At 39.5% G+C, this 21,136-nt stretch overlaps 1 protein-coding gene across 10 annotated transcripts in view; it reads right to left on the bottom strand.

Annotated features, from left to right (window-relative positions):
* Positions 1-21,136, bottom strand: part of Macrod2 (mono-ADP ribosylhydrolase 2) — a 2,026,216-nt gene that overhangs the window by 1,778,828 nt on the left and 226,252 nt on the right.

Below are 21,136 nucleotides of genomic sequence, written 5' to 3'. Positions count from 1 at the left end.
TATGAATGTGGCTTTTCAAGGAGAGAACATAAGAGCTGTGACTACTGTGCATGTGGTCATTTTACCTGAGGAAAGCAACTTTTCTGGGCATACAATGGCTATTTTAGGTTTCCACAGCCAAAGTCAAACAGAGGTAAATGGCAACCAGACTTTCAGTTGTTTGTTTCCCAAGAGCTGGCATTGCCAACTGGGAAATGGCTGGTAGAACAGGACTTGGGAAAGGCATAAAAATATACAAGAATCGGTGGGCTAAGAGCACTATTACAGAACCTTTAGCCCTGTTACTCGGAAGGACATTCTTTGTGAAACTTATCGTAATCTCAGCCCATGCTGCTTTCACCCTCATGCAGGACTCAGTAAGCAACTCCACCTCCCTGCAGCCACAGCGGAGGGAAGGGCCTTTGGAGTAAGGATCAGGTTACCCATCACGTGCTTCATAAAATTTTTAATAATCTTCGAATGAATGTAGAAAAAAATCAATATTTTTGTTTACCAATTTCAAGGTGACCTTCAAGACAATCTTTAACATAAAGAGGATAACAGATTTTAAAAGAGCCATAGAAAATGCATGTCACTAATTAATTTAGAAGTATGCCACTATTAAATAATCAAATAAAGCTAGGTCCTATGTTAGGTCCCTTACCAATAACCATCTTGGGGAAATTCCAGAATCATAAATACACCTCTACCTATCTGTAGTAGGCAGAATTCTAAGAACGGACTCCAGTGATTTTCATCCTCTTATAATATCCTCTCCTTCAAATGTGGGTAGCATTGAAGTATTAATCAGGATATAGCTGCCCTTGAAGGTGGAGGAGATAGATGGAAATGTGAATAGCTCTCTGTTGATGGTCAACAAGAAATCAGAACCCATAGTACGACAACCACAAGGAACTAAATAGTGTTAATTATTTGAATGGTCCTAGAAAACAATATTTACCCAAAGCCTTCAGATAAGATTCTAAGAGACTGACACCTTGATTTCAGCCTTATGAGGAGGAAAGTCAGCTAGACTTCTGGTGTACCTACACTATAATACATCATGAATTTTATGGTATTTGCAAAGCAACAGAAAACCAACATAATTTCTGTACATACTTTCGTTTCCTCTATGTGAATAAATACGTGCAGGAAATGCAATCTTGGTCGTTGCAAGAAAAAAAATGTGTAATCTAAAGAGATCAAGATTAACCCAAAGATTTCAAATTAAAATTCATAATTTATAAGTATATATAAATTGATTTAGAATGCTATATAGTACCCATTAGGATGAAACTGGAAAATATCATCCTGGGTGAGGTAACCCAATCACAGAAAAACACACATGGTATGCACTCATTGATAAGTGGATATTAGCCCAAATGCTCAATTACCCAAGATGCACAAACCACATGAAACTCAAGAAGGATGACCAAAATGCGGATGCTTCACTCCTTCTTTAAAAGGGAAACAAAATATCCAGAGGAGGGGAAAGGCAGGCAAAGTTTAGAGCAGAGATTGAAGGAATGGCCATTCAGAGCCTGCCCCACATGTGGCCCATACATATACAGCCACAAAACTTGACAAGATGGATGAAGCAAAGAAGTGCAGGCCAACAGGAACTGGATGTACATCTCTCCTGAGAGACACAGCCAGAGCATATCAAATACATAGGCGAATGCCAGCAGCAAACCACTGAACTAAGAACAGGATCCCCATTGGAGGAAATAGAGAAAGGACTGAACGAGCTGAAGGGGCTTGCGACCCCATAAGAACAACAACACCAACCAACTAGAGCTCCCAGGGACTAAGCCACTACCCAAAGACTATACATGGACTGACTCTGGGCTCCAACCTCATAGGTAACAGTGAATACCCTTGTTGGGGCACCAGTGTAAGGGGAAGCCCTTGGTCCTGCCAAGACTGGACCCCTAGTGTAGGGGATTGTTGGGGGGAGGGCGGTAATGGGAGTTAGATGGGGAGGGGAACACCCATGTAGAAGGGAAGGGAGAGGGGTTGGGGGTTGATGGACAGGAAACCGGGAAAGGGAATAACATTTGAAATGTAAATAAGAAATACTCAATTTAATAAAAATGAGGGGGAAGAAGTATTCTAAATGTATGTCAAAGAGGGAAACAAATTAATATTCCTATAGTCTCACACCCAAATATACACATATACACACAGGTTTAAGGCGATTATGTGTGGGTGTAAATATGTATATTTAGAATCTAGATATATATTTGTAAAGATACCTATATATTCCAATTTATGTTTTGGTAAAGTAAAATATCCAGTTTACTAGGAGATATAGAAGTAATGGATACCAAGATCATTTTTTGACAAAAGAATAGTAAAATGACAAGTCCACAAGACAATCAATATGGCTTTCGCCACCACACTTCCCAGAGCATGAAGGAGAAGCCTTGTCCTGAAGGGAATCAGGAATTCTGATGAAAAGGGTATAGCAGTTCTCTCCACACTTCTGGTATTTGCAGTGATGTTTACTGCCAGAAAGACAGAACGGTGAGCTCCAGTGTGAGACTTCAACCTCTGCAGTCTTATCCCTTTAGCTGGATATGCCCCCAGAAAACAAACCATCAACAAAGATTACTGTATACAACAAAGCTGTCTTCCAAAATCGACAGATAAACATCTTTTAATATGATAATTTGAGCAGTCCATGTCCCCCAGGCCAGGACTGCAGAAGATACTTAAAGGAACCTTATATACAGGAGGAAAAAAGACAGCACCAATGATAAAAGAATATAGAGAAGAATGAACTACATGAGAGGAATAGGTTAATAAAGAAAATCTAGGGGAAAAAAAGCTGCAAGATACTTGATCATACTGTAATAAATTAGATTGTGTTATTTACTGAAAAAAAAAAAGCTGATCTAGTTGTGTGGCTAACCCCTTAGCACATACTCTCCGGCTGGAATACAGACATGTGCTTAGTACAAACCTTTAATCCCACACAATGAAGGAAAAGTTAGTTAGTGGGAAGAAACAGCCATATTTGAAAGTGAAGTCTAATTGAGTGGCAGACAAAGTGATGAATCAGAAAGACTTGACAGAATAGATATGCCCACTGTTATAAGAGGGGAAAGGAAGCTACTTCAGAGAGCAGTGCAGGTAGAGAAGTGACGTAGGAGGTAGGTTTACTGGAGAGCTTTATAGGACAGCTTGAAGAGAGAACAAGCTAGACACAGGTAAAAGAGACGGAGACGGAGAATAAGAAGGAGCCAGAGATTGGGGGAGAGACAGAGAGAGAGAGAGAGAGAGAGAGAGAGAGAGAGAGAGAGAGAGAGAGAGAGGGAGAGATTGATTAAGGGTGGGGGGCAGATTGAGTCAGCCAGCGAGAGTTCAGAAAGAACTAGGAAGGGGTGAGTTTACTCAGCAGCAAGTCTCAGAGGCAGAAAACATTCTAGGCCTAGGTCAGATTGGAATGGCTAGAAGCTTCCAGGACTAGGCCTAGGTTAGCAGATTGGCAGACAGAGGGAGTAAGACTCTGAGGCAGCACTTACCTCTGGCAAATAAAAAATACTTTTGCAAAAGAAAAAACTGCATCCAGCACAATAAAGGAGACAAATGTATATGAATAAGAGAGCAGAAATGAGGAACAGACAATAATTGAATCAAACACAGCCACACCAACAAAATTACAGCAATTACCAGCATTCCTTTCCATGGCATCTTTATGTAAAGACTATTAACTCTCCAATTAAAGACACAGACTAGGTGACTGGACTTAACATAAGATTTAATGATTTGCTATTACAGTCTATCAGATAAAGTGTCTGGCTAGTATACACAAAGCCCTGGGTTCAGTCCCCAGCACCACATAAATGGGGTATGGAGTCACCTGCATGTTATCCCCAAACTTGGAAGGTGGAAGTAGAAGGAACAGACGTTAAAGATGTCCTTGCCTACTCAGAGTTAAGGGCAGTCTGCGTTACATGAGTCCTTGTCAAGAACAAAACAAATAACTAAAAACACCCAATTAAAAAATAAAACGACACTGTACTAGAAAAGAAACATACAATTAAGAGTGAAAAGGTAGGGTTGGGGATTTAGCTCAGTGGTAGAGCGCTTGCCTAGCAAGCACAAGGCCCTGGGTTCAGTCCCCAGCTCCGAAAAAAAAAAGAAATTAAAGAAGAGTGAAAAGGTAAAAGTCAACATCCTAAATAAACAGAAGGCCAAACCAAGCAAATAACTCTGCTATCCCTGATACAGCATACAACAAATAATATAAGAGAAGAGCACTACACACTAAGGCACACATATTAATAAAGAACACTATCCACAAAATACATAAAATTGCAACCTGCATATTCATATATGTGTGACATAATTTACATATATAATATAAACAAGCACTCCTGCTCACAAAAAGATAGGGTTATTTACAATGGGAGGTAAGTAGCTCATCAGTGGCTAGATCTCTCAGAACAAAAGTCAATAAAGAGAGAGAGTCATTGACTAAACTGATTTAATATAAATCTGCACAATATTCTACTCACAACCATGGACTACAAGTCTTCTCAACAATCCATGAACCTTCTCCAAGATAAGAATAGACAATTATTAGCAATAGTGGAATTAAACTGGAAGTCAATAGTGACAGAAACAACAGAGCCATACAGATACAAAGAAACAAAAAGCGAGTCATTATAGAATATTTGAAAGAGATATGAATAGACAGAAGAGGGACTCATTATAGAATATTTGAAAGAGATCGGAATAGACAGAAGAGGAAATCATTATAGAATATTTGAAAACCTATATTCTCAAATGATAGAATAAAAAAGAAATGGATAAATTCTCATAAGTATATGCTTTACCAGAAGTATAACAAGATAATAACAAAAGTGATACTGAGCTCTTACATAGTTAACCAACTTTCCTTATAAATTTAAATTACATATTCTAGCAATGTTGCCTAAAATTAAGATTATATATCCTAGCAATTGGTTTATCTTTCTAGCAAAAATCCTGTACAAAAATAATGTGCCTTCTCACAGCAGTGCCTCTGCCTCATCCCATGCATTCAGGGCACAACATCATTCACGCTTGTCAGCCAGGATCTCCTACTCAGTAGTTCCCTACATGTCAGACAGAAATTGAAAACAGAAAACTGGGCATTGAATCTGGCCATGCTGAAGCAGTCTTTGAAATCGGTGATTGACCATCCCTGCCTTCAATACTGATTCAAATAAGTGTTTGGCCACAGAAGGTTCCAAGTCATATAAAAAAAATTGACGGAATGAGAATAAATAGCTTCTCATTCTTATTCTACACAAATGTGCCATTAAAACCTGAGTGTATTTCTCAGAGTTCATGCTATGGAAGTGTACTCCCCAGTCTGCATGCTGCTTAGAGTTGATGAAGCAGTGCAGTAGGGCTTTGCAAGAGGACAGAGGGATTTATCCTCTCACTTGTAATGGAAATTTATTTTCTTACAAACTAACCAGTTTTTAGTTTCTGCCATAACTACAGAAGATAGACCGGGAATTGTAACCGATAAATAAAGAAATGTTCATTTCTCAACATACTAGAAGGAAATGAAGCTTCTCTGACATGCACACTACTAAAGAAGAACAGTGAGCTTGCAGTTACACAGAATTATTTTGTGAAAACTCTTGAGTCTTGTGATTCATAATCACTAAAATCGTTGGTATTATCATGAGACACCACAATATATTATGAGATTCACATAACAATTTTCATGCAGCATGCTACATATACTAAATTTTCACAGGAGACACCATGCCAGCGTTTGCTAACATCATTATTAGTAAATGAGTACTTTACTTCTAGAAAAAAAATGAGTTTATACCATACAAAGAGCTGAGAGTGGTTTAGCCCTCTGTCAAATAGTCAGCAGTCATGCTTTTATGAGTGACTTAAGAAAAGCTAAAAAATTCCTATGTGTTGGGGTACAGGGCACACTGTTCTGTCAGCTGCAGGTGTGACCCAGAAATAGGATACAGAACGCATGCACACACACAGCAAGCCATATAATCATTGAGGTTTTTTTTTATTTTTAAACAGAATGTAAAATTCAGGAACTGAGAATCTCAGTCAACCAATGTTTGTCTGTACATAGCAAAAAGAAGTCGCTGGCTATGTTGGAAACCTTGAGTCTCATGCTTTTCCTCTGTTCAGAGGCTTCCACAAGTACCATCATCCCTTCATTCTGAAAAGTACTTTTACAAATATCAATCCCCAGCAGAGTTCTAGAGTTAGGGAGGTAGAATAAATGCTCCTTTAAGTTTTGAGAAACATAATAAGCATATTGTACATACAAATTTACTGTAAATGCTTGAGCACCAGCATCTGTGTGAAGAAAAAGAGCACTAGGCATTCTTCTAAAGCACCATGGAGCACCCTTCATAACCACAACCATTGATCAGGGAGATTCCAATCACCTTCCTTTAGTAACCATTTGCTTTTTTTGGCTTAATCATTAATCATTATTTATATTTCTTCATACCATAAATCAGTCTGTTTATGAATTTTATTTAAATGGAATCACCCATGGTGTGTGTGTGTGTGTGTGTGTGTGTGTGTGTAGATTCTTTTACACAAGCAATACATATTGTTAGATATGTGCTTCTTACAACACTATATATTACTGTCTGAATCCACCAAAATATATTTTGTCTATCATTCCCTTAGAGGAGACTTCAGTCATTTTTGAGTTGTTCTATTGTGAGGAATTTACCTGTGAACTTCGTATGAATGTCTAAGTTCACACACCTATAGTGTGTGTAAATTTGGCAAAAGAATTGCCACAGGTTTAGACTTGCAATCTGAAATTTCAGCTAATGATTGTATGGTACAAACCTGCAACCCCAGCTTGCAGAAGGCTAAATCAGAGGACTCCAAGGTAAACTGAAGCCAGCCTGGATTAATTGCATGCTTCAGGGCATTTTTGACTACATAGAAACATTCTATCTCAAGAAAGAAAATAGACCGATTTTCTTCAAAGTCATTCTACAGTAAATATTTTTTATAATATATATAAAAGAGATTTTTGTCCTAAGTGAACTAGAGTCTACAACAAAGGTTGAAAAGTAGTTTCAGAAAACACCATGACTGCATTTACGAATCAGATTAATAAACATGATATGGAACCCATATTTATTTTCATGACATTCTACCTATGTTTTGATGTTCACAAACAATTCCATGAGAATATGTCATAAAGCTGTCTTATGGTTATTTTAGTAATATCAGTCTGCATAACTTACAGAACAAGAATAGCAACTCAAAATTCCGTTGTGGCTTGGGACCAGAGCCCAACATACCCAATAAATAAGTTGTCATGCTTCTTAAATCTAGTAGAATCTAGAAGACACTCTCGTTTGCAATGAAACTTTGTCACCTCACAGCATATCAGGGGGAAGAAGAAGGGACATGCCATAAAGTATTATTTACATTATGATTTTGCAAGCACATATGAGCAGAATGGTACCCATAGGACAACTGTGACAATTTAAAGAATATTTAATATCATTCAACTTAGAGAATCAGTGGTTAATCACATATGAACTAGTCTGCTCAGCAAAAGGATTTATCACTGTGTCACAGTTTTGCTCTTCATAAGATTTTTGTGTTTTAAAATTATGCCATAATATTTGCCATATTCAAAAATTAAGCACATTAAGCAGAATGCACATAGATAATGAAGCCTGTTTGTGCAAATACAGTCTTCTATATCTGCATATTTGTAAAGTATTAGCAGTCAGGCGGCTGCTGTGTGTAAAATCTGTGGGACGACTGCAGAATCACACACATGGGAATCATAACATAATTCCTATTTCTCTGCCAAGAGACAGTCTGTTATATCATGAATTTAAAATAAACAGTCATCAAATGACTAAATTATGAACAATTGCTACTGTCTTTAACATACCAAGACATTAATGAGATCTCCAGGACAGTCAAAAAGAAAATTCACTTGTTTTGATTCATAAGGGGATATTTAAAACAATTATAAATGCAGCTAAATATCCAGTGTCTTTTAAAATCAACTTTAAAGCTCCACCTTTGATAAACACATTCATATGAACCTTGGAGAAGAGTGTTCAAAAGGAGGTGTGTAACAAAAGAGTCTCTTGCTGTCTACTCTTTACGATTAAAATGATGCTGAATTACCTCTGTGATATATACATTCCATGCAATTAATTTTCAAATAAACTCCTTGCCTATAAAATACTTCCATAAATTATACAAGCTCATTTAGGCTTCTGTTAAACTCTCTATTAATATATCAAAAAATGTTATTAGCCACTATGTACAAAAGAATTGTAACACATAAAAAGAATTCATTTTACACAAATAGTATCATTCAAACTCAAGTCTATCCTATAATAACACTTGCTGAATAATGAAAAGCTGTGAGAAGATTGGAACTTAGTTGCAAAGTCTGAATTTCAAGATACAATGGTACACACACACATACACACACACACACATATAAACAGGTACAAATACACACACTCTTGCATATACATTCACATACACTCACTCACACATACAATCTCTGTCACACATAAACTACAAATAAATTACATGACAATTGTTCATCTTATATTCATTCATATTTCAAAGTAAAAGTTTCTGTACATATTTAAGAGTTGAGAGTGATTTGGTTTGGATGAGATACTATGCCAAGTATATCTTAGACAGCTAGCACCTAACTCCACTAATCTGAAAGGCTTCTTCTCTCTGTTGCTATATCCACATCTAAAACACACGTATGAGAAATATTTTGCTGCCTGTTCAAGGTCATTTATCTCCAGAAATAATGTAATGTGTTGGAAAGGTACTGTGTTGAACTTATTTCTAGATTGTCAGGTTTCCCCTGGTGGCCATTTTACAGTTAGAAGACAGGAGGGAAAGATAGTCTGTGGTGTGAAGAGAAGACAGAGCAAAGACTGTACACAAGGATTTATTTCCATGTGATCCTTTTCCTCCAGTACTACAGAAGCCACCTTGCTGGACCATCATACTCTTTTCCAGTAAAACACCATGACTATTTGGACAAAATACTCACTCTTCATGGTGCCTTAACCCGCCCTGCTTGCCTCTAGCTCCCACTCCTTATCATACCTCAGCCTTTACTAGAGATTTACCCACACTGCTCTCTGACTGTGAAGCCAGCATCTTCCTCTCTCCAAAACCATCATCCCCTGGAATCTTCTCACAGTGGTTTTCTTTCCCCTACTAAGGTCTCATCTGAACCTTCATATTTTTGGATGGGATTCTCTACCCTTTAATTAAATATACCTACCACTCTCAATCTGACCCACTAGCCCACTAGCCCACTCTTCCTTTGTCATAGCATCTCTCGGTACTATTTTTTGTCATTTATGTATTTCCTTCTTTGAATGATAGTTATTTGTTATTTTCATGCACTATACACTCCTTAGAGATAAAGACTTTTTCCACATTGTTAACTGCTGTCTTTTAAATTTCTAGAATAGTACATAGTCTGTAGGAAGTGCTCAATAATATGTGTTAGAGAAATGATTGAATATTTATGATTGCTATTTATGATTGGGTCTGTGATGGCATAGGCCTCCCTTTTAGGAAACCAGGTCCCACAGGCTGAAGAAATCAAGTCATGTCCCTGCTTCCGGCAGCAACCTCGCTTGACTCAGAGAGTCAGGAACATCCTACTCAACAGATACTTGCTCAGACATGTCCATTGTTTCCCTAGTTACAATACCAGGAAAGGGAAATAGCCTAAACATTTCAAGGGGTGGATGACTAGTGCAAATGTGTTACATATACACAATAGAATACTATTCAGCTGAGAAGAAAAAAATAAAACTATGAAATTTGCAGGTAAATGGATAGAACTAGGAAAAAAATCATACTAATGAAGCAATCCAGGCCCTCAAAGGCGAACTCCACATGTTCTTTCTCATCCATTCCTAGCTTTGAATCTTTATGTGTGAGTGAATCTGCAGAAACCAAGAAAGCAAAAGGAGGGTCCACTGTGTGGATGGGGAGAAGAACAATAGGGTCTAACTGATCTGAAGGACTGGGCAAAACAGAGGGTAGGAGGGGAGGAATAGAAATACAGAAGGAGGAGGGTAGGAAAACAGTAAGGATATCTGAAAAATGACTCAGAAGGAATCACATTATCTATCTGCATAAAACACATAAAAAATTTTTACACCTGTATTTACACATAAATATACAGTTTAAACTAAAATGTCCCATCTTGACTGAAAAGACTCATAGACTATCTAACAAAAACCCTGGTAAAGCATGAGAAGCCCCCTTTTGAATTGTTGATCATGGTTGTCCAAGAGAATCCCAAAATATAACAAGCTATTGATACTGTCCTTGTTAAACCTCCTGATGCCTCAAAATAAAAGGTTAGTCCTTATTGCTTAAGATACCATGTACTTTGGACACAAGGCCCAGGAGACCTAAGCTGGATATGACCTGAGGTAGGAAAAGGCACTATATTAGCTTCCAGAGAGGGAGGCAGTTAACAATCCTACCAAGCTGTGACACTTTTGAACCATAACAATGACCAGCATGACACTAAAACCTCCAGGGTGTAATAGTGGCACAATGGTGTTAAACAACAGTTCTCTAATTGGATTTAAAGCTGACTTAACAAGAAGAAAACCCTGTGTGGTACTGGAGCCAACTACCCATGACTAGTGACATCATGGACCTTGGAGAAATCTTAAACCACCACTTTACTAAACCAGAACAATACCTGACTACACGCTAAATATTTAATCTTATACCCACAGATAAGTACAGTCCTCACACCATATCAAGGGAAATTTTTGTTGTAACACACAGATCGTTACAGAAAACCACAAGCAATCAAAATGCAGAGTTGTGTATCCCAGTCCCAGTGCATACATCTATAAAACAACTCAGACATTGACAGCTCAGGGATCACCATGGGAAAGAGATTGGCAAGATTTTAAAATTCAGAGGAACAGGAAGTGTGCTATGAAATTGTGTCTCTTACAAATGTCAGAGAAGATTCACCCACAAGATCTTACCAAAAGGACTGCACATGACTTGAACAAGGATGACACTGATAGACTTGCTGTGCTGAATGAGAGGAAGCTACCAATGCCCACACCCCAGAAGAAGAATACAGGCAACTAAGAGATGCTAAGAACAGGAGAAATGGCTTTCTCCTTAAAGGAACATGCCAGTTGTTTGTTCAATACTAAGTGGAATGGTCAGCCCTGAAAAACATACTAAACAACAGTATATGAATTGAAGAGGAATACACACACACACACACACACACACACACACACACACACATACACACACACACACACATTGAAAGGAAAAAAGCCTATGAATTTGAAAGACAGCAAAAGGAAGCTACATTGGAAGAGTTTGAGGGGAAAAAGGAAGAGGGGAAGGGGAAATGATATATTATGATCTCCAACAAATAAAATTATTCACAAAGCAGATTAAAAAATTAAAAAGGAGGTGGCAGAGGAAAAGGCAGAGGAGGAGGAAGAAGAGAAGGAGGGAGAAAAGGAAAAGGAAGAAGACGAAAAGGAGAAGGAAAAGGGAGTAGGGAGAAGAGGAGGAGGAAGAAGAAGAAAAGGAAGAGGAAAAAGGAAGAGGGAGAAGAGGAAAGGGAGGAGGAAGAGGAAGAAAAGGAGAAGAAGAAGGGGAAGAAGAAGGAGGATGAGGAGAAGAAGGGGGAGGTTGAGGAGGAGAAGAAGGGGAAGGAGGAGGAGGAGAAGGGGAGGAGGAGGAGGAGGAGGAGGAAGGGGAAGAAGAGGAAAGAGGAAAGAAGAAAGCAGCAGCAGCAGCAGCAGCCTGTGCTGTGGCCTAACAGCAGCCTCTAATTTATGGTCCTAACCAGTCTCTGACTTTTTCATGCTGTTTATTCCATGTTTTATGCATGTTATATTGAATTAAATAATGTACTATAAAACTTCCAGTGAGTACCCCCACCCCATCCTCACACTTTTAAAAGTTAGAGTTTTGTTGCTGTTGTTCAGACAATTTCTCTGAAGGTTTCTCTGGGTCTCTGACTCCCCCTCTATCCCTTTTCACAGTAGTTTGCTCTCTCCCTCCCTCTCTCTCTCTCTCTCTCTCTCTCTCTCTCTCTCTCTCTCCCTCTCTCTGTCTCTGTTCTGTCTCTCTCTGTCTCTGTCTCTGTCTCTGTCTCTGTCTCTCTCTCTCTCGCTCTCACACACACACACACACACACACACACACACACACACACACACAAAGATCTTCTCCAGTTTATGTAGCAAAGCTTCTCTTTTCCTTCAAAGCTCTATTATGCTATTTTAAATATAATTGTACTGTTCCAATTCTAATATCCCTGTCAGCCTTTCTCCTAATGAAGTCCATTCCCAAAAGACAATTACATGTCATGTCAGTTGCTTTCCTGAGCCAACAGCTTGCTATTCTCTAGTCTTAAATTTAATACAGTCAGCCAATGTTAATATATATTTTGTCCTTCAAACTTGGAAAAGCAACTAGAGTATGATGTCTCTCGCTTAATTTGTAAGCTTCTTGGAAACATATGTCATGCTATGCCTGTCCCTGAATTCCTACTACGTAGTCTACTACCTTAGTATGTAAGAAGTGTTCAATGATCACTTAATGCAGCATGTGTTGAATACATCTATGGATAGATGGGTTAACCTGATTAACCCAAGATTTACAAATGTCTCTTACTGCAGCAATATATACATACAGTTGAGGCATGCATGGAGAAGAAGGTGTAGTAGTCATTGTCAGAGTCCTGCTAAGCTTCTTACTACCTAGTGTGTGTCATCCCTATAATGACAGTTTAGCCTGATCACAAAGAATTACAGAATACAGTGTATTCTGGGAATTGTGGGCTCTTTATCAGTATTCCTGGCCTCTGTTTATTTCACACCAGTAGCAATAACTCAAATCAGCCTTTTCTGATTCAGACTAAGCAAAACCTTCCTCAAATACTGTACCAAAAGTCTGCCAGGGACAAAATTACTCTTACAAAAAACCAGCTGCCCCTTTTCTGCAGTGCCTCTGTCTCTCAGCTCCTCTGAGTACTGACTGCTAGGAACTGTACTTCCTCCTAAGAAATGTCCTCTGCATCTGGGAGTGGCCTCTCTAGAAAAGTATGGGAAGTTCTACATCTTTTGAAGATAGATTTAGTTAGTGAACAATTCCTGAAAGAGAACAAAGGATGTGATAGCTATGAGGTCCTCTTGACCAGGGCTAGACTTCAGGAGAAACGATCTACATCTACCTCATGCCTTTCCTCCCTCCAGACTTTTCTCAGTATTCTCTGCTCTGGTTCTCCCAAGAGCACTGACAATAAAGTTCTTGCATTGAAATATTCCCATTTTGGTGTCTGTTTCTAGGGAACGGAGCCTATGGGATGTAAGAAAATGGTTAGGGAAAGAAATAAGTAAAGCTCAGACCAGGATAAAAATGTCAGCCAACACTTCAGAGACCGGTCATATTACAGCCGCTTCTCAGTTTGCTTCCTACTGCTGCGATCAACACCGTGTCCATAGCAAACGGGGGGGGGGGTGTTATTTCATCCTACAGCGCTTAGTCTATCAGGAAGAGACGCTGGGCATGAACTCAAGGCAAGAACCTAGAGATAAAGCAAGCCCCCAGACCTTAGCACAACTGACTCCATGATGGAAATGCCATTCAGACCATAAAACTCAGCGTGCAGACAGCACCACCTGCCAACCAAAAACAAAGACCTAATCCACCGACGTCCACAGTTCTGGGAAATCCCCTAAACGTACTAAGCCTGCTTTTTGGCTTCTGTAGCTCCACTTCAGGCTAACTGTTCTTGTTAAATGAAGTATATCGACCCAGAACATGGGGTGTGTGTGTGTGTGTGTGTGTGTGTGTGTGTGTGTGTGTAAGGATTGGTGCTACACTGGGATCCCAAATGCCCAGTGTGGTTGCTGGCTGACTAATGAGGATTTTCTTGTGAGTACATGTGAAATGCACCCCCCAGTGCCCTTCCCCATCCTAGGGCCCACTCACACTACAACTTCTTTCTAAGTCCCCAACCCATCTCCCCTTGAGAAAAACTGGACATGGGGATGGGGAGGGGAGGCCAGCCAGAGAAAGATGCTTTTCTGAGACATTAGATGGCGAAGGGACAGCTGGGGTTCCCCTAGCCATTCCACTTCCCTCTAAACTGACAACCCCCGATCAGTGTTTGAGCCTCCTCATTCTCTTGGCACTCCTGGTGAATCTTTGGTGCTGATTTTGGCAACTTTGGGAATAAATGGCAATTCTCATGGGAAAAAAAAAAAGAAGATTTTTCTATTGGCTTAAACCCATGTCCAAGTAGTCTTCTCTGGTGGTTCCTCACAACAGAGGCAGAAACTAAAGCAGAAGCCATGGAGGAATGCTGCTTACTGGCTAGCTTTCTATGGTTCATTCAGCTTGCTTTTTTAATACACCCCAGAACCACCTGTTCCCAGCAGGCACCACTCACGGTAGACCTTCAGACATTGACTAACAATCAACAAAAGCCCCAAAGACTTACCCACAGAAACATACTCTTAAGTGAGGCTCCCTCCTCCTAGGTGACACTAGTTTGCATCGAGATAACAAAAACCAATCAGTAGAGTTGTTGGAATGTTAGATCGCCTATGATTTTTATTTACACACTGTGTAAATGGGATGTGGATGGCCTGAGAAGGTAGAGATGGAATTATACTTCTGCTACTACATTCTGCCCTCCAACAATTTTACCACGTTTATTATGAAAATCCAAGACCCAGTTTTCCCCTCCCATGGAGAATGTATAATATTTATCAAATTTACAAATTCATGTGACTATGCCTTCCCCACTTCACCACGTGGAACCCCATTAGTTCCCAGCAGAGGCTTTCTTCAACACTGAACCTTATATCTGGAATACCTTTCATCTCTGCCAAAATATTCAAATTTTACCCATATTTTTATGTCAAATTTGGCATTCAAAATGCTTCTTAAGGGATTTCCAAATTGTCACAGGTAAGAACTCCTCTACTGGCAGTTTTTTTCTTACATTACATTTGTAGGCGCACACATGTGTGCATACCTGTGCATGTGTATTTAATTTAATTCACATTCAACACACCCTCAGGCTAGGTTAATGGCCTACACGAATATTCACTTTCCTTAAATATAGCCTTACGTAATGTTTGCCAGACGACTAAGTAAATGAATAAAGAATTAGTGAATGCCGAAAAGCATTTCTGAGGACTTATACTTGCTCTCCTTTCTGATAAAACTTTTACAAATAAATGACTTCAAATAGCCTAAGAGAATTAAGAGGATCGCAACTCAAGCACAAATAAGTGGTTTTCAAAATAAGAAATGTAATAATTATGTCCAACTATTAGGAAAGTGGCCTTTCAATTGATTTTTATAAGGAATTTTAGCCATGAAGTATGTTAAGTTGGAAGCAGCTGGCTGTGTTAATAATGGGGTGACACACCTTCTGCTTTAGAGATCCCTAAATACCAGCTGTCCAGAGCTCACTTAGGCACTCCAGCCTATCTCCTAATGTCCTGCCCCTTTAGTCTGGAGTGGGCTGCAGAGTGCTCAAAGATTCTCAAAGTAATCAGGATTCTCTGTGTCTTCCCCTAGCTAGCTAAGGCCCAACTTCATTACCATATCATTATTTTCAGGGGTTTCTTAAACATTATGCCTTTCCTTTCTGCATGCACAAAGAAAGGATTACCTGCAGTGTCCATGACCCAAGCAAAACCAGACTATCAATGTTTCCTTCAGTTTCATTTATCTTTTATCCTTCACTTCCAGACACAGCCATATTTGCTGGGAAAAGCAAATGAATTCTTACTTCCATTCCATTCTACAGATGTTGGGCAGTTTTATCTACAAGAGGTTGAATATTATTATCAACTTAGGCAAAAAAAGTTTTTAAAGTCTTGTGATACTTAAAATCAGAAAATGAGAAAACAGCACACTTGTCGCCAGTCTTTAAGACGAGAGCGTTCCATGAATGTCAGGTCACAAGGAACATGTGAACGGAGAGCAGATGGCAGGATGTCCTGAGAAAGCTGAGCTGCATTGTGCAATTCACTAAATAAGAAAGGGTTACTTTGTGATCTTAAAAATTAATAAGTTCATTAATTACCACACTGCCATTAAACACACACCATAGGTGTGGAGACTAATGAACAATTTAGAAACAATCTACTTCTTAAATATGATGCATTTTAACATTCCAGTCTCTTGTGAAATTTGTATGAATCCACAGGCACGGGGATACCAATTCCTACCACCATGAGATGATCTTTGGACTTTATACTGACTAGAATCATCCAGCCTCCCATGAGTGGGGAGCTGCAGTTAAGGAGACACAGTAACAGTAACGGACCCCTCATGGTCTTCCTGTAATGTATAATTTCTCAACTTAGGGTACATGGCTACTCTATAGTGAATAATATATTGAAACAATTCAGTTTGGTTATATACCCTGTGAGCTGACTGCTGCCTAACAGTCAGATAAAGTGAGCCAGGGCTGGGCTGCAGAGTGCTCTGGAAGGTCAGAGAATGTCAGATAAAGACTCCTTGTGCTTAGGATAAGATCAAAGCTACAGCCCTTTCCGGCTGGTGCCTTCACCAGGGCAGACTCCCCGCTAGGCTACTGCCCAAAAGACAACAGAGCCTGAAGACATCCTGTAGTTCCACTGGACTCAGGGCAAGTGACACCACAGCCTGAAGACATTCCAGGTGATCTACTGCACACAGGGCAACTGGGCAACTGATCACCAGCTTGTCTGTTCCCCTGAAGACACCACAGCTTGAAGGCATCCCAGGAAGTCCACTGCACACAGGGCAACTGGGCAACTGATACCACAGTCTGAAGACATCTCAGGGCTCTGCGGCATGCAACGCAACTGACCCAACAGACTGAAAGCCTCCCTGGAGTTCTGCTGTTCACAGGGAAACAGAAACTACAGTCTGAAGCCCCCCCCCGCCACCCCCCGAAGAGCTTCACACAGAACAGCAGCTTGACTGCTCCTCTGAAGACCAACAGTCTGAAGCCTCCCAGGAGATCTGCTGCAGCCAGGGCAACAGATCAGCAGCTTCTCTGCCCTTCTGAAGACCCCACAGTTGGAAGGCCCGGCTGGAGGTCTGCTACAGCCAGGGACTCAGGCCTACCAGGAGACCTAAAGCAGTCCAAAGACAAAAGAGGCAGACTCTATACAGGGACAGCCAGACCAGGAAACACCAGGGATAACCAAATGGTGAGAGACAAGCACAAGACCATAAGCAATATATGTGGACATCATCAGAACCCTGTTCTCTGACGACAGCAAATCCTGAATACACCAACGCATGTGAAAATCAGGAAGCTGCCCTAAAATCCTATCCCATGAAGATAATAGACTCCTTTAAGGAGTATATAAATAACTCACTGAAAGAAATACAGGAAAACACAGGTAAACAGGTAGAAGACCTTAAAGAGGAAACAAATCCCTTAAATAATTATAGGAAAACATAATCAAACTGGTGAAGTAATAAAATAAAATTGTCCAAGATCTAAAAGCAGAAGTAGAAACAATAAAGAAAACACAAATGGAGGCAATCCTGGAAATGAAAACCTAGGAAAGAGGTCAGGAATTACAGATGCAAGCATCACCAACAGAACAATGATCAAGTAGGCTTCATCCTACTTCATTTTGGTTTAACATACAAAAATCTATTAATCAACTATATAAACAAACTCAAAGAATAAAATCGCCTTCTGGTCTCCATCTGCCCCCAGAGCTGGGGCTGTCCCATAAGCCCTCAGGACCCAAAACCTGCCCACAGAGAGCTGGTCTCCCAGGTGCGTTCTTACTTCTAATTCTACAGGTGGGACCCCACTTTCTCTCCACTGACTGTCCAAAGAGAGACCAGACAGGAGTGTACTGGGCACAGGAACCACAGAGCAGTCTGGGACAGGACCATTCTGGTTTCCATCTGTGCCCAGAGCTAGGGCTGTCCCACAGCCCTCCGGACCCAAAACCTGCCTGGAGAGAGCCGGTCTCCCAGGAAGACTCTCATTCTGAAGCCCACAGATCGGACCCCACTTTCACTCCATTGACTGTCCAAGGAGAGACTCACCAGGAGACTCAGGAGACTGGGAAAGGACCCTTCTGGTTTCCATCTGCACTCAGATCTAAGGCTATCCATAGCCCTCCAGACCCAAAAACTGTCCTCAGAGAGCTGGTCTTACAGGAGTGTTCTCAATTCTAAGATCACAGGCTCACAGGACCACAGAACCACAGGAGGGACAAGCTCCTGTCAGAGACAGCAAGATCAACTAACAGCAGAGATAACCAGACAGAGAGAGGCAAGCACAAGAGCCTAAGCAACAGAAACAAAGACTACCTGGCATCATCAGAACCTAGTTTTCCCACCACAGCAAGTACTGGATGTCCCAACACACCGGGAAAGCAAGATTTAATTTTAAAAATCACATCTCATGATGATGATAGAGGACTTACAAAAGGACATAAATAATTCCCTTAAAGAAATAAAGGACAATACAAACAAACAGGTAGAATCCCTTAAAGAGGAAACACAAAAATCCCTTAAAGAGTTACAGGAAAACACAACCAAACAGGTGAAGAAATCAAACAAAACCATCCAGGATCTAAAAATGGAAATAGAAACAACAAAGAAATCAAAAAAGAGACACAACCCTGGGGATAGAAAACCTAGGAAAGAGATCTGGAGTCATAAATACAAGCATCACCAACAGAATACAAGAGATTGAAGAGAGAACCTCAGTGGCAGAAGATACCATAGAAAACACTGACACAATAGTCAAAGAAAATTCAAAAACCAAAAAGTTTCTAACTCAAAACATCCAGGAAATCCAGGACACAATGAGAAAACCAAACCTAAGGATAATAGGTATAGAAGAGCCAGTTATAAAGGGCCAGTAAATATCTTCAACAAAATTATAGAAGAAAACTTCCCTAGCCAAAAGAAAGAGATGCCCATAAACATAAAAGAAGCCTACAGAACTCCAAATAGATTAAACCAGAAAAGAAATTCCTCCAGTCACATAATAGTCAAAACACCAAACACACAAAACAAAGAAAGAATATTAAAAGCAGTAAGGGAAAAAGGTCAAGTAACATATAAAGGCAGACCTATCAGAATTACACCAGAATTCTCCACAGAGACTGTGAAAGGGAAAAGATCCTGGGCAGATATCATACAGAAACAAGAGAACACAATGCTAGCCCAGGCTACCATACCCAGCAAAACTCTGAATTAACATAGATGGAGAAACCAAGATATTCTATAACAAAACCAAATTTACATAATCTCTTTCCACAAATCCAGCCCTACAAAGGATAATAGATGGGAAATTCCAACAAAAGGAGGGAAACTACACTCTAGAAAAAGCAAGAAAGTAATCTTCTTTCAACAAACCTAAAAGAAGATAGCCATACAAACATAATTTATACTTCTAACAACAAAATTAAAAGGAAACAACAATCATTATTCCTTAATATTGATGCACTCAATTTCCTAACAAAAAGACATGGACTAACAGACTGGATACATAAAATGTGCCCACCATTTTGCTGCATATAGAAAATGCACCTCAGTGACAAAGACAGACAAGATCTCAGAGTAAAAGACTGGAAAAAAATTCCAAGCAAATGGTCCCATGAAACAAGCTGGAATAGCCATTCTAATATTGAATAAAATCAACTTTTAACAAAAAATTATCAAAAAAGATAATGAAGGACACTTCATACTCATCAAAAGGAAAAATCCACCAAGACGAACACTCAATTCTGACAATCTATGCTCCAAATGCAAGGGCACCCACACAAAAGGAACTAGGCTCAAAGCATATATTGCACCACACACAATAATAGTGGGAGACTTCAACACACTACTCACATCAATGGACAGATCATAAAAACAGAAACAAAGACACAATAAAACTAACATAAGTTATCAACCAAATGGATTTAACAGATACCTATAGTTTATCCTAAAACAAAAGAATATACCTTCTTCTCAGTACCTCAAGGTACTTTCTCCAAAATTGACCATATACTTGGTCACAAAACAGGTACAAGAATACTGAAATAATTCTATCAGATCACCATGGGTGAAGGCTGGTCGTCAATAACAACAAAAACAACAGAAGGCCCACATACACGTGGAAGCTGAACAATGCTCTACTCAATGACAACTTGGTCAAGGAAGAAATAAAGAAAAACACTAAAGACTTTTTAAATCTTAATGAAAATGAAGGCACAACATACACAAACTTATGGTACACATTGAAAGCAGTGCTAAGAGGAAAATTCATAACACTAAGTGCCCTGGCAAAGAAATTGGAGAGATCCTACACTTAGAACTTAACAGCACACCTGGGAGGTCTAGAACAAAAAGAGCAAAAACACCCAAGAGGAGTAGAAGGCAGGAAATAATCAAACTTAGAGCTGAAATTAACCAAGTAGAAACAAAGAGAACTATTCAAAGAATCAACAAAACCAGAAACTGGTTCTTTGAAAAAAATCAACAAGGTAGATAAACCCTAAGACAGACTAACCATAGGGCATAGAAATAGTATCCAAATAAAATCAGAAAAGAAAAGGAATACAAATACAGAAACTGAAGACATTAAAAAACACATCAGCTCCTACTACAAAACCCTATATTCAACAAAACTGGAAAATCTGGGTGAAATGGACAATTTTCTAGACAGATGTCAGATATCAAAGTTAAATCAGGATCAAATAAACCATCTAAATAGTCCCATTACTCCTAAAGAAATAGAAGCAGTTATTAAAAGTCTCTCAATCAAAAATGCCCATGACTAGATGGGTGTCTATCAGATCCCATAGAATTCTATCAGACATTCATAGAAGACCTAATGCCAATACAGTCCAAACTATTCCACAAAATAGAAACAGAAGGAACACTGCCAAATTCCTTCTATGAAGGTGCAAATATGCTTATACCTAAACCACACAAAGACCCTACAAAGAAAGGAAACTTCAGACCAATTTCTCTTATGAATTTCCATGCAAAAACACTCAATAAAATTCTCACAAACCAAGTCCAAGAACACATCAAAACAGTCATCCATCATGAACAAATAGCTTTATCCCCCGGACGC

The sequence above is a fragment of the Rattus norvegicus genome, chromosome 3 (assembly GCF_021556685.1).
Source record: "Rattus norvegicus strain SHRSP/BbbUtx chromosome 3, alternate assembly SHRSP_T2T, whole genome shotgun sequence".
Taxonomy (NCBI): Eukaryota; Metazoa; Chordata; class Mammalia; order Rodentia; family Muridae; genus Rattus; species Rattus norvegicus.
The sequence above is the reverse complement of the archived record's forward strand: the minus strand, read 5'-3'. Positions and strand labels throughout refer to the sequence as shown.